Source organism: Brachyhypopomus gauderio, unplaced genomic scaffold (genome assembly GCF_052324685.1).
Source record: "Brachyhypopomus gauderio isolate BG-103 unplaced genomic scaffold, BGAUD_0.2 sc88, whole genome shotgun sequence".
NCBI classification, from domain to species: domain Eukaryota; kingdom Metazoa; phylum Chordata; class Actinopteri; order Gymnotiformes; family Hypopomidae; genus Brachyhypopomus; species Brachyhypopomus gauderio.
In genome coordinates this window covers 131350-146527 of record NW_027506909.1, presented here as the reverse complement: position 1 = coordinate 146527, position 15178 = coordinate 131350, and the positions used below count along the sequence as shown (strand labels likewise).

General features: G+C 50.5%; 1 long non-coding RNA gene across 1 annotated transcript; it reads right to left on the bottom strand.

The window, feature by feature from the left end:
• Window positions 1–1585: 1585 nt before the first annotated feature.
• Window positions 1586–14166, bottom strand: LOC143493483 (uncharacterized). The gene is made up of 4 exons (XR_013125479.1): window positions 13715–14166; window positions 13372–13524; window positions 5378–5527; window positions 1586–1676 (listed from the first exon to the last, which is right to left on the bottom strand). It is a non-coding gene; the product is annotated as an uncharacterized LOC143493483 (long non-coding RNA).
• Between the last annotated feature and the right edge of the window lie 1012 nt (window positions 14167–15178).

The window sequence follows — 15178 nt, the reverse complement described above, 5'->3', positions numbered from 1 at the left end:
TTTCCTTTTTCACTGCTGGAAAGCGTATCCGTCTCATTGTTTCTAGTTGGACATGTACAAGGAGATCGTTCCAATTAAGATATGTGCCGCTTTCTGTTAGACAGACATCCTTTAATACACATTACACAATCCCCAAACCAATTAGGGCCATACGAGCACCTTTTCATCGAGCGAATCCGTCCCTCTTCACGCGATTGCTTTTGTCTCCCCCAGCCGATTTGCTGCTATTTGAACCTCACATTATAACCTGCTTCCCAATTAGAACCATCTTCCACCTCCCTTTGCAGTCTCCCCGGTTAAGGTGGGGGGGAGGAACAGAACCATTTAACAAGCGGGCCTCATTCTCCTGCCATAGAGAAGTTTACCCACATCTGCCCTGCTCCCTAACCTCTTTAACAGTTAGGGTCACCTTAAGGGTCAGGGGTCAGCACTTGAAGCATTGTGAGGTAGATCCAACATGAACCTGGGCCCAGCGTGGCTGTCCCCCACAGGGGCGGGGCGGTTCAGGTTCAGGAATGAGAAATGAACAAGGCCTGTCCTTTGACATGGACCGCTGCATGGGAGGCTAAAGGGATTGTTCGACTCCTCCAATTAGAAGGGGAGCGGGCGGTGGCAGGCCTTTGTGTGCCTGTTCCGAGTTACCAGCGCCACAAAACGGGTGAGCGACGGCCGAGAATCCACAGGTGTGCACGGTGGCGGGCTGAAGCGCTCTCAAACGCTCACGCAGGAGGCCGCGTGGGCGTGGCCGGAGAAGAGATGTCACAACGGCGCGCTGTGCAAAGCCAGGTCAGGCGGAGGTCAGGCGGAGGTCCTCGGCACCGTACCGGGCCAGTCTCTGGCGCCATGCGGGATGATTAGCGTAAAACAGCCCTGGTGTGGTCGCCCAAGCCCCCTCCGTCTTTGCGGTTTCTCTCTCTGTCCGTGCCTCTGTCATCAGCCCTGTCTTCTCTAATTAACCTGATTCCCAGAATCCACTGCCCCTGTGACCACCCTCACTGCTGAAAAAATGGGCAGTGTAAGTGACAGAAGCTCGCCTGAGCCCAAAGGAGCACTGAAAAAAGAATGTATTCTTCTAATGGCTCTGAAAAGGACAGAGTAGGGATATAAGCATAATGGTCATGCACCCCTCCCACACATTCACTCACTCACACACACTACCCCCCCCTCGCCCCTCTGCTCCTCCTCCCTTCCTCATCCCAGTCTTGATTAACCTCCTCTCACACACCTCCTTACCCTCCCACACACATTCACACAAACACAATGTCCCTCGGAGGCGCTGACAGATGGGGCCAGGGGCTTTTTCGTGGGGGGGTGTGCGGGGGTTTCTATGCAAACGGGAGCCTGGTTTAGTGCACCGCTGTCAGCCCCCTGAATTGATCCTTGCCACTGGGGAGGGATCCCTCTGCCAGGGTATCACAATGGCAACAAGTGTGAGGAGCTGGGAGAAAGCTTGTGCAGGCATTGCACCCCTGCTCATGAATGATGGCCCTGCAAATGGCCTTCCCTTTCACCGGCTTTCATGGCCGTCATGGCCTCAATCTCTCTCCTGCTCCACCATCCAAAAGGCAACGCCGTGTTTGCTTAGTTTACCTTCATGCATCATGTGGTTTTCTCTCTAGTATCTGGTGGCTGGCTTGTTGCCGATTCTCGTGTAACAGCCGACGGGTCGTTTTGGACTGCGCAGAGAGAAAAATGTGCAGAAGGTCTTGAGTTTTTCATACGCGTTCCCTTTTATGAGACACCTGCAATATGGAGATGCCTAGATAATGTGTGATATGTGGTGGGCAAAATAGCAAGTCTTCACGGATCACATTTTACCAATGTGGCTGCCTGATAGGCTAAACCTTATAAATCAAAGGTTACTTAAGCAGGGACTTCTCCTCCTGTCCTGTATAGTCCTGCCTGCAGGGACGCCCACACTGACCCTAGGGCTGACCTATGACATCAGAGACAGGGCCGGGGACAATCCCTGCCCGGGTGGACAACAGGGCCATTGCGCTCCTGCCTCTCTTCATCAACGTCAAGCAGGCCAGCCGGGTTAATGTTTCACCAGCTCCTGCAGTCTCACCCACAGCCCGGCGATGCAGTTTGTCTGCTCACAGGGAAAATGGAAGGGAATCGACAGGGAGACAAAGCGAAGGCGAGAGACCAGGCTGAGACGCACTGGGGGGAGAGACCAGGCTGAGACGCACTGGGGGGAGAGACCAGGCTGAGACGCACTGGGGGGAGAGACCAGGCTGAGACGCACTGGGGGGAGAGACCAGGCTGAGACGCACTGGGGGGAGAGACCAGGCTGAGACGCACTGGGGGGAGAGACCAGGCTGAGACGCACTGGGGGGAGAGACCAGGCTGAGACGCACTGGGGGGAGAGACCAGGCTGAGACGCACTGGGGGGAGAGACCAGGCTGAGACGCACTGGGGGACTCCCCTGAGACGCACTGGGGGGAGAGACCAGGCTGAGACGCACTGGGGGACTCCCCCTCTCTCTCTACCTGCAGCACATCAATTCATCACAGTCCATTAAATGGAGCCGACAGGGTCTAACGCAGGCGCGGCCTATCGTGCTGAATTAGACGTTTTATGACGGGTTATCGAGGAGAAATGATTTTGTGTACGCTGCTTTCAGACCATTTGTGCATTTGTGCGTGTTTTACTTTTATCCACGAATGCTCGCATTCACAACTTACAAAAGTGTTTCAGGTGTCTAAATGTGTTCCTTGCTAGATCAAATATATGAGAAACCGCCCTTATACACAGTTACTGCCAGAAACGAGAGTCAATGCTGAAACAATGCTATAAAATCCAAGACAATTGACGTGCTAGTACTAGACAAGATAGTTTCAGTGCAAATAAGTGCGCTCATCTCAGGCATAATCATTTTCATTTCACAAATCTGAATTTACAGTTATTTCGAGTTGCCTCTCTGTTTTAGGCATACTGACCCAGTGCCACATACTCTGAAGAGTTCCATCGAGCTTTTCTCAGGGCTGCAGTGTGACAAACGACTGAGGCACAGCGGCTGACGCTAACCTTCCTGCATTTACTGTACTTACATTTCCCAGCATGCTAGTGTACACAAGTGGGAGGAGGAGTCTTAAGTCACGTTTATGAAAGGCTCTGCTGGTCAAGGGTTATGCGCTAATGCGCTCATACACATAAACGGATGACAAGGCACCGCGTTCTCCTGCGGCTTTTTGTTCCACCCCCCAGTGAGCGTGCATAGCAAAGGCAAGTACATTACCATGTGTGAGGATGCGTGAGGCGCATGGATGGATGGATGGATGGATGGATGGATGGATGGATGGATGGATGGGGGGGCGGAGGTGTGTATTGTCGGAGGGCCAGGTCTGCAGAGAGGGTGCTCACACAGAAGCAGACGCGGGACTGACGAGGGCCCTGAATGAGAATCAATTAATTTTCATTTAGTGCAACAATCAGAGGGCAGGCGTTAGCATAGCGTGAAGCTCATTCTATGGTAGCAGGAGGCCGAGCGAGGAGGTGAGGGGCCCACGCTACGCTGACGACAGGGCCAGGCCTGCCCGCACTCCCCTGGGTTAATACACCAGTGTGGCCATCTCTGGAACATGGTCAGATATTGGGGAGGTGGGGTTCGCTTCATTGCTGCAGGTTGGGAAATGCTGGAGAAATGATAGGGGTGGAGGATTCGGGTGGAGGATTCGGTGCTGTGGGCTACGTTTGTGTTACAGATGCTTTGTGTCCTGGTTGGACAGTGAGGGTGTACTCACACTAGGCACGGTTTGCTGGTTCCGTGCTGGGGCCCGGTTATCCCCCCTCCCCACTCCCCCGCTGGCCTGCACTCACACTCGCTTCAGCAACCCGGCCCGAGCACGCTTACGTCATCACAACGCCGCTTTATTTGGAAAAAAACGCGCTCGCACAACACTATAGAGCTCATGATTCTCTTTTTATTGTATTTTTGGAGTCGTTTTGGGAGTGCAGAAACACGGTGCAAGCACAGATTTATCGATAATTTAACACAACGATTGTCTGCTAATCGCTTTGCCGCTATGACTGTTTAACGTGAGCGTCGCATCACTGACGTTATGTTTGAGTTCCAGCGAAATGAACCAATCACACGAGGCACCAAGCGGGCCCGGGCACGGATAGCGCTCACACTAGAAGCGAACCGTGCCCGAGTCCACATGAATCGTGCCCTGGCCCACCTCTTCAAAGCGGGCCCGAGCACGGTTAACTGATCCGGGCCCGGGCACGGTTGGAGCGCTCACACTAGCCAAACGAACCGTGCTTCGGCAGGCAATCGTGCCCGGGCCCGGATCGCAGAGCCTAGTGTGAGTACGCCCTGAGACAGGAAGGCAAGGCAGCGTCTGACTCCTGCGAGCCCCAGAGGGACTCTCGGATGACCAGGTGCCGATCATTTCTAACTAACCTTAACAGACGAGTGCAGGTTCAGGTACTTCCTGGCAGGTTTGTGTATTTAATGGAGTGGAAATCAGATGTTTGGAACGTCGGTTGAATGGGAGTTTGAAGATATAAAAAAGAAGGGAAAAGAATCTAGAGGTTTAATGAAGGATGAAGAGGACAGACAGCTGTAGTGTGGAGGTGGAGGAGGTGCAGGGCAGTGTGGAGGTGAAGGAGCTGTAAGGCAGTGTGGAGGTGACATGTTGAGGGAGTGCCGCTTCTCTCCTCCACGTGCGGGGTGGGGGGGGGGGTGTTTGGTGCTGCTGGGGGTCTCAGGCAGCTGAAATGGGGCGGAAAGTATCGAGGCTGAAAAGAAGTCTAGAAAGAGTGCGGTTCCGGCAGACTGGGTCACGTCGGAGTCACCCCTGACACAAAACAGCAAAGGGATAAAAGTGTCCAGACAATCCCATGTTGGGCAAAGCTGTCCCCCAGCTGTTTTAGGTACCTGCCAATTAAAGGGGAATGTGTTTCATCACACAGACATGGGGACAGTTTTACAGGCCAGACTAGGAGGAGAGCCTTTAGAGGGGATGGCCCGCCCCCCACTTTCAGCCATAAATCACCATCCTACAAATACTTTTCCATCCAAGACTGAGCTGTGTTTAAATATAACGATGGTAATATTGAAAAGAGCAACAGTAGAGCATCATAAAGCAAAAATGCAGTGGGCCAGGTACACATCCAGACAGGCACATGCTGCTCCACCCAGCCTCGAGACGGACACCCCACGAGACGGACACCCCACGAGACGGACACCCCACGAGACGGACACCCCTCGAGACGGACACCCCACGAGACGGACACCCCACGAGACGGACACCCCTCGAGACGGACACCCCACGAGACGGACACCCCACGAGACGGACACCCCACGAGACGGACACCCCACGAGACGGACACCCCACGAGACACACAGACAGACGTGGCTGGCTCCCACCTCCGTGTTAAAGATCAGCACAGCGACTCGATGTCCAAAGTCACACATGATGTAGTGTTCTGGTGCTGCGCGTGCGCTAAAGTGGCCGATGCAGACCCGGGCCGACCTCAGGCGTGCCGGAGACACACTCCCAGGACAAAGGCAGACATGCTGGAAGAAGAGAGTCGACATCAGATGGCTTAATTGTTCTCTGACAAACTGACCATCACTCACAAGGACAGTTGGAGCGGACGGGGGAAAAAAAAAAAGTGAGGAAGAAGAAAGTAGTAAAAAGGGAAATGTGACGGAGGAAGAAAGAGGGAGGAGAGGTCCACTAAACGTCCTGCTGTGAGAGAGGGAGGGAGAGAGGGAGGGAGAGAGGGAGAGAGGGAGGGAGAGAGGGAGAGAGGGAGAGAGGGAGGGAGAGAGGGAGAGAGCTTCCCTTTGGCAGCGGCCCGCCTGGGCTAAAAGACAAGCGGCACTTCACAATACTGTACAATGGTGTTCCGCAGCATTAAGCGCGGTGGGGGCGGGGCTGAAGATAAAGCCCCCCTCCGCGTGGGGCGGCGGACGCAGTGCTGGCTCCGGCTGGTCCCCCCTTTCAGCCCATATGCCTGAGCCAGGAGCGGACGGCCCGGGTCCTGCGAGCGTGTGCTCGGCATCTGGACGCGCGAGGTCGGCTGAGGCCCTCTTGCTGGGCACCGGGGTGCTGACAGCAGCAACAAAGGACCAGAAGGCTTGTGTTTCACTCACGTCCCGGGGTGCTTGGTCTTTTGGTGAGAGGGGAATCAGCTTATGTCATTGCTCTGTCTTTATACAGTTTCCATTGAACTGCAGAATCAATATCATGGGGCATTCAGCACCAGTGATTTTTTTATTTTAGTCCATATTTGCAAATCCCACCCCATGCATCACACAGAAGCTCATGGCACATTCACAACACAACGAGTGATGTTTTGAGACCAAAGTTGTTGAATCGGTAGTCAAATAATTGGAAGGTGAGTAAATGTCCAGTCCTCCCTTAGAAGAAGCTTGTGTGTTCATATAAATCTTTTACATTAACTTTCTAAAACCTCTTGTTTAAATCTGCCGGCTTTGTTGTATGTGCAGGCCGTTTGGGGTGTGTGAGTGGCGATGGTGACGGATGGTGACTGTCGGGATGACAGTAGTGGATTGGGCCTTAACTCCTGGCCATCCCTAATATGGACACACAAAAGAGGAGAGGAGAGGCAGAGGAGGAGGAGGATGGGCTGGGGGGTGCATAGAAGAAGGAGAAGAAGAATCACTTCTTAACAAGTGTTTACCCATGCACTGTTGCTGGGCTGTGGAGCTGTAACCAACCGTGGCGAATGGCGGAGCCTGATCCAGGAAGAAAGCTCAAAGCCCCGCGGGTCAGGGGTCACTAACTCTGCCATTGTTCCAGACGGGGCAAGCACACTCCAGCTTTTCTCCAGCTTTCAAAGGCCTGGGCTGGGGGGTGGAACCATAGGCCTGCAACAACTGGGTCAGGACCAGGGCCTTTGTGGCCGCCGAGGAAGAAAGAATCAGGCAGAAAAGGTTAAATGAAGAGCGAAAGGGCCCTTCTGTCCAATTACGGAGGGACAAACGCGCCCTGTGCCCTGGCCGGGGTCAGAGTTCACCGCAGCCTTTGGCAGTGGCACACTCGGGCTCTTTGTGGTTCAGACGAAATGAACCTCCGCCATGTTTATCTAAGTCACTCACCACCCAATGGTAGAGGAATAAACATTTAGAGGCTGAACCTGTCACTTAGCAGAATTATTTTATTGGCCATCATGGTTGGGTCAAATGATGTAACCCTTTCAGTCGGTGTGTCCAGGCCCTTGCTACCTTGGGTGATGCTTCTATGGCAGGGCTCTTTTTAGTTGGCTACCTAACAACACAATAAGTGCACAGGCAAGTCTTGACTTCAAGGAATCAGTGTTTCCAAACGTGAGCAAATCGTGCCTGAAGAGAACACAGGCCCTATTGAGGTACCGAGCGGTGAGCGGTGTGGCCACCCCAAACTCGAACATCGTCCAATAAAAATGGAAGAAAGGATCCTCAAAGACCCAGACCCTTTTGATCTAGGCTGCAAGGCGAATGGAAATTGCAAGTTTAGCAACAAAAAAATAAAAAGTCTTGCTGAGCATACCCCCCCCCCCCTGCTGTTCCCTCTCCTGTAGCGTGAGACAGCCATGCACTTGTGACCTAATACCTAGTCCGAAACAAAAGGTCTGAGCGAGTGGCGCTGCGAATGTCCCGAGCCCGGGATGCATGGATTAAGCCGCCACAGGTATTTCCTCCCTGCTTGGGTACTGAGGGATTAGCTCCCGAATTAATCATCTACTTGTTAGGTTAACAAGCAAGGTGCAATCACATTACTCTGACTGATCTGACTTTGCTCGGCTCTTAAGGCGGTGGCTGTTGTGTTGTGTAGTATAGTGGCTGAGTGGGGTGTGTGTGTTAATGGTTATATTGGTTAGTGGAGATGAAGAAAGCAGCGGAAGTGCATTAAGACCTGATGGATTTAATCAGTGTCTGGATCAAGGCCATAGATCTAAAGTCAAATACTTGAGACCTTCTAAGTCTCCTTGTGCATTCGTGGACTTCATTAAGAGATGTGGGATTAGACTAAGAGATGTTGTGTTTCTCAGATCTCATCTGTGTCTCCATCTCCCCCAAAACCATGTATTAATATTCTACATGCATGTTTCTTACACTTGAGACACTTCAGTACACTTGAAAGTCTATTAAATCTGAGAGGTTGTAGACCCCCGTCTAGTTAGCAAGATCAGGAAGGTTCGTTATACTTTTGATCTTGCTGCTTCATTTCTATAATAACAAATGTTGAGTATCATCTTTGAATCATGCAGAGCAAGAGAAAGATGCAAGCCCTGATGCAGAAGACCTGCTCAGAAGCCTCGATCCAGAAGACCTGCCCTGAAGCATCTCTCCTGCGAGCGAAACTAATAAAAAAGATTTTAGACTTCCTCTCAAAGTCGCCCATCAGAGTCCCTCAGTGTGAAGACTGAGAACTTAAACCGTGAAGTCCCGTGGTCCTTCTCAGAGGAATCCATTCGCCATGCGTCTGGTCTGGTGCTCCCTGCTGGGGGGGGGCAGGAGTAGGCCCGATGTGTCGGAGCTGTGTGGGCGGATTTGGGGTGGGGGGGTGCGTAGAGAGGTGTGGAGGAGGGTTTTCCTCTCCCCGGGACTCCCCTCCACGGGCTTCCTCTATCCCTCATGAGCCGCCCTAAGCCTGTTGGATGCACATCGGGGCGCTGTGGGCAGGCCCAGCTGGAGAAGGCCAGGCTGAGGCACCCCTACAGGACCTAAGAGGAGCCTGCATGATCTTTAATCAGGGATCAGGGGCCAGGCCTGCAGCTGGAGGCTTTGCGGGAGCCTGATAAGGCGCCGGCCCCGGGTCATGCTCACACAGCCCTGCTGCGGGCTCGTGGGCCGGGATGAAGCGATCACCACAGTCAGACGCCCACGGAGGCTTTGGTTCGACAACACGAAGCCATGTACATGCATAGAAGGACAGTCATCAGCATCATCCGTGATGAATGCATGTTGCCGAGTCTCCCTTTCACCCTTTCTTCCACTCTGTCTCTCTCTCTTAGGTTTTGTCACTCTCTCCTCATTGTCTGTAATTCATCAGCGACCAGCAGCTATGAGAAAGTTTGGTAGGTCTGCACGATTTCCTTTTGAAGACTGCAGTGATTGACTAATGAAGCTCGGGCCTTGCTTGGAAACAGATGTGACGAGTGTTGAGGTTACTGTCATTTATTTGTCTAAGGCAGTGGGGCGAGGGTAGTGTGGGGTGGGGTGGGGGGGGGCGAGGGTAGTGTGGGGTGGGGGTGTGGTGGGGGGGTTTCTTCATCAGGGTGGCAAGCCAACAATTTACCTCACCATGCTTAAAAAGATCAAGAAGGTCCTTAGAGCTGGTCGCAGAGCCGGAGTGGCTAATCGGGAGATTCGGGAGGATTCCCGATGGGCCGGCTCATGTCAATCTCTAGTTTGGGCCGATTGGGAGGGGAAAATAATTTTGGGCCGGATTTGGGCATGAAACTCCCGGGCTGAAAAAGTGTCCCACTCCGGCCCTGGCTGGTCGGCATCTCTGGAGTCACAGTGCCTGATTAGCGCGGCAGCATTTGTCATTGTGGTGGGCTCTAAGCAGCGGTGCGGCCTGACACCCGGCCGCATGGGGCCCACAGGGTGAGGTGGGTCTGAGCAGGGGAGCGGGGGTGAGGTGGGTCTGGCCGTAGAGATGTCAGCCTTCGCTGAAAGGCCTCTGTGTCATGCTGGGCAGCCCAACGCCTCCCCCCACCCCCCCGATAGCAGTTTGTCTTGTGCTGGCATGACTCCGCCCTTTTCAGGCCACAGGGGTGTACGGCCCTCTCGGCCTCTGGCACGCCGCATACCCCGGGGATTACCAAACACCCCCTCAAAGCCTTGTCCTTTCAGGCCAGCACACTCAGGCCCTATGCTTCGGCTCTCTCTCTCTCTCTCTCTCTCTCTCTCTCTCTCTCTCTCTCTCTCTCTCTCTCTCTCTCATTATTATCATTTCTTATCTGTCCCCCAGTGCTCCCTCCTGCATGCACGACCAGCAAGACGCACCCTCCTTTCTGTTTCCCACTCTTGGCTAGGAGAGGAGGTGGTTGAAGTGGCAGGGCCTTTTCATCCTGGACAATCTGCCAGGGAGGAGGCGAGTGAGCGGGCACTCAATTAAGGGCTGCCCCATTGAGGCCGTGGAGTGAGTCTGAATGCGGGCCCCTCCAAAGGAATGGAGAGTCCCATGAATAGATTGTGGGGCTTCATGAAATATTAAAGAGTGAACGGATTTCCCACAATATTTGTACACCGGCCTTTGTGGGGATTTCTCCCTCTATTGAGCCTGAAACTGTTAACACATCCGCTCAGAAACACAGCCCAGCCACGGTGCTAAAGAGCCTCAGGGGCCTAGCATCAAATACCATCCCACCCTTTCTCTCCCTTTCTCTCTCTCCCTGCTCTCTCTTCTTTTCCTCTCTCTCTCTCCCTCTGTCTCTTCCTCTCTCTCTTGCACCCCCTCCTTCCTAACCCCCCCCCCACGCAAAGCTGTATTGCTCATGCGTAGCTTGCATCACTGTGGGTGAAGCCGTGATCTATTCATGGAGGGGATTACAGCAGTTTTAATGACCACCTGCCCTTTCTGCTGCTCTGCTGGGCGAGGGGACGGACTACCCTGCTCTGGGCTCCCGTCGGCCTCCCCTCACTGCAGACCTACGGGCCATGCTTTGGTCCATGGCAACAAGTGTCCTTTACCATTACAGCCACAATGGGTTGTTGTTGTTATTGTAACACCCTTGAGTACTGTATTAATCGTCCCTAACTACAGCAATGTGCAGTCTTCTCTCTCTCTCTGTCTCTCTCTCTCTGTCTCTCTCTCTCTCTCTCTCTCTCTGTCTCTCTCTCTCTCTCTCTCTCTCTCTCTGTCTCTCTGTCTCTCTCTCTCTCTCTCTCTCTCTCTCTGTCTCTCTGTCTCTCTCTCTCTCTCTCTCTCAGCCTCCTCCCTTTTCACCTTTTTTGCCCTTCATTTCCCAGCAGATCAAGCTGTGTAGAGGGCTCAGACACTGCGGATAAGGAGCTGGTTAAATCTTCCATTAGCATAAGAATGACTGCATATTCCTGCAGTGAACCAACATTAGTTAATGTCAGAACAGAAGGGTTGACGCCAGGCCAAGAAGCAGCTTTCTTCTGTGGCTGAAGTGTTCCTGGGTGCACAGGTTGCAACTCTTGATTCGGGACGGCATGTGTGGTCTCGTCACAATGAACCATTTTCCTCTGGTTTAATAAGGTAGATCTATACGAACTCGAGCGGAGAATGTAACAATAAACATGTCACTAAAAAGATAATGAGTGATTTCATATCTATGGTGAAAATCTACCTTTGAAATACATACATGAATATGAGATATATGTGAATACATCTGAATACCGCATGTAGAAATGTAGTAATTTAGTCAAAAGCTGAACTAGCTACCAGACGTGTATTTAAATAGGAAGAGCATTTTTTCACAATGATGTCGGTGCACGATGATGTCATTGTGACGTCATAAGTAACGTTCTCATAGGAAACCTGTAATAATCTATAACTCACAACGTGAGTACATTCTCTCCTGTATAATGCGGCCATGCGCTCTCCCCTCTGTGCTGTTAATGGTAGCGGCCACAGTGCAGCGATCGCCCCTGTCAGCATTTCTCATGTCCATCTCGGCGGGGGTGGTCGGTGTGCTGCTGACGGGGTGGGTGGGGGGTATCACAGCAGAGAGTGGCCCCCTCAGTCTGGCCTCCATATGCTGGTGCTCTGGAGCCAGGCTGTGACCGGCCCCTGCACAGGGAGGGCAGCGTGTGTGTGTGTGTGTGTGTGGGGGGGGGGGGGGGGGGGGTTCAGCCGCGGGGCCCTGCATTGTGACGGAAGGGACAGGAGGCGAACTGGGCCCAGCAGGAGAGAGGAGGCCTTTTCTATAGAGGAGCACTTTCTCACAACCTGCTTTCTCTCCCCTCTCTCTCCATCCAGCCCTCTCTCCTCATTCAGCACTGTCCTCTCCCTCTTTCTTCTGGCCCTGGTTGGCAGATTGATACACTCACTGAAATGTGCTCTTTTTGTCATTCTCTCTGAATTGACTTTTCTTTTTTTTTTCTGAAACGTCTCCCACCTCTTTCCCATCTATTCTTTGACAAATTAAATCGAACCGTGCTTCCCGCTTCTCAATCACGCCGTGTCACATCAAAGTCTCTCGTGAAAGTATGCAAAGGACCTTCTGCCTTTCAAGGACCAGACAAATTTCTTCTGTTTTCTTCGCCTCACAATGCACCTCGTCTTTACTGTCTCCCATACTGCTGACGGCCTCGTGTGAAAGGAGGTTCTGATGAAGCATCATATTCAGGGCCTGCTCGAGAATTCCAGACACTTTGGGATGCCTATAGTTGTATTGTCTTCACGATGCCCAGAGAGATGGAATTCGCGGATTGTAAGTCACCAGGTCGGACGTTTGTTTAAGTGCCACCCAAGCAATCGGCCTGGGGTTCCCAGGGGCCCTCAGACGGTCATCAAGCTGAACGTTTTACTCCAGTGTACTCTGGTCCATTCTATTGCTTGTGCAAATTAAATACAGGGAATTATTTCTTTCATTTTGTTATGTGATTTTGAGGATGAATTCAAAGTCAGTTGCATTGTATAACTCCCATGAAATAATTATGTTCCAAAACATTGTATTCTCTGAGAGGCTGTTTGAAGATACTGGAACACTGGTCAAATGAAAGCTGGTCAATCTGAATTCTGAAGGAGTTGAAGAGTGTGGAAAGATTTAAGGACAGCAGTAGTGAAACGACAGAAACTGAAGAGAGAAGGTTCAGTGCTGAATCAAGGTTCCCGTGAGAACTCAGTCCTGTTCTCACGTGTCATAAATCAAGACTGAAAATGTGCTTATGCTCATCATATTCATTCACAAGCGATGCAGGAATTGTTTTTTTTGTGAAATTGCAACTGGCCTTTTTCAAACTTCTTTTCTTGTTTTTAAAACTGCTGACTTTGTTTAATTATACAGCGCAATCTTTTGGAGATTTCCTAGTTTTTTTTTACTTATTCTACACAAATTCTACTACTTCTGTTGTTACTACATAGGCAAAAAAAAAAATAAAAACATCTAAATATTTTTAATACAAAGTCATTTGAAACATTTGGAGGATAATGTTATTTTGAGATGGAGGTCAATTTTATTCTTATTTAGGTAAAAAAAAAAAAAAGTATGTATCTCTGCTGCCCTCTATAGGGCACCCTTCACATAACTGATGACATTTTGCCTACTCTGTTCAAGAGGACATTTTTCAACAGTTTGTGGATTTAATGTTTTTATATATGTAGTTTAACAACCTTTGGTTTTACAGTACATTCACTATTCCTGCTATTAGTAACATATATCTATCAGACACATCTTAAGCTTGTTCGAGAGTAGTTTCAGACAACATCTCACCTGCTGCCCTCTGCTGTGTTCGATGTCCTCTGCAACCCTGTGGTCAGACTACAACCAGTGTCTGACCACAGGGTTGCTGTTGTCTAGATTTGTTTGGGTGTTCCAGCTCTAAAGATGGTCCAGTGTCCAAATAGCGTCTGTCCAGCTCCGAAGCTGACCAATAGCAGACAGGCAAACTGCATGTCATCAAATGGGCTACCGTGTGCATTTGTATATCTATGAAAAGCACCTATGAAACAGATATTACTAATAAAGTAGCCAGTCAGTCTGGGTGTAAGGTATGAATTTGAAGTTAAATAAACAAATACAATATAGAAGACATTCAATTGTGTCTTTTCACTACCTTTTGTTGCTTGGAAACAAACTGCTACCCAGGATGTGAGTACTTGAGGATTTTGATTCAGCAGCACATCCAAAATTTATGAGCACTTAGAAATGTGAAGCTACGCATTTGAGTCCATAGCCATTCATAAAAAAGCTATTGTCCATCTTTACTCCTGAGACATATAACAGTCCAAAATCAATCACAAATGCTTAGTAAGATCTGTTTGGCATGCACGAAGCAGGCGAGTATGTATGAAGGAGCAGGCAAGCAGACACAGAGCAGACAAGCAGACACAGAGCAGACAAGCAGACACGAAGCAGACACAGAGCAGGCAAGCAGACACAGAGCAGACAAGCAGACACGAAGCAGACACAGAGCAGACACAAAGCAGACAAGCAGACACGGAGCAGACACAGAGCAGACAAGCAGACATGGAGCAGACAAGCAGACCATGGAGCAGACAAGCAGACACAGAGCAGACAAGCAGACACAGAGCAGACGAGCAGGCACAGAGCAGGCAAGCAGGCAGACCAGTCAAAACTGTGTGGAGTTGTTGAAGGGCGCGTCACTCCTCTCTGTCTGGGTGTTTTTAGGTTACTGTCTGTGTAGTCACCCCCCCCCCCTCCCCTCTCCCTCTCTCCCTCCACCCCTTCTCTCTCTCTTTCAGTGTCAAGTGACATTAGCTTAATTTAAAGCTTTCATTTAACCGCTGCTTGCTGCCAAGTTGAATAGCAATTCATTTAATCCATCAGGCACACAAGGTTACAGATTTGGGCTTTGGTGAGACTGAAATTATTTTAAACTCTTTATAAAGTCTTATGAAGACATATGGTGGATTCTGTTCCAGCACATCACTATATTCTAAATGTAGTGACCATAAATCACAGCAAAGAGCAGCAAGGAAATAAACATCTAGTTCTTTGTACCCGTCTTCCTTCGCTTGTGGATTGTCGAACAACCTGGCAACCCTTCAGTACAGTGTTGAGAGCAGGCCTTGGAAACGAGACAGTTTTAATTTTGGTTTGCCTTAACACCATTAATTCATCAAAGGAACAATAAAATGTGTCCAGTTATGTCTTATTTGACATTTAACATGTCCCACAAAAAAAGAACTTTAGATCCGTGTAGTTGTGTGTCATGTACCCAGTGCCCACGAGGGGGCGATATTGTTACATGACTTGTACGGACAAAGTTTTGTAGAAAAAGAAGCTATTGCGTTGGATTTTCCATCCAACAGAGGGAAGCAAAGTTCTAGATCTTTGTGACCTTCAGAAACATCCTTGAAATCGTAAATTTCTTGGGATTTGGTTTTTGCTGCAAAACACTGAATGACTCACTGGAGATTGGGGATTAATTGTGTTTCTTTCTGGGTTTTTTTTTTTTAGCCATATATAGAGTTTGCAGATGTCAGCACGTACATTGCAATGGTGTAGCGTCAGATGCCTGCTGTATCCTCAGAGAATTGCCCCTGCTGATACGCTG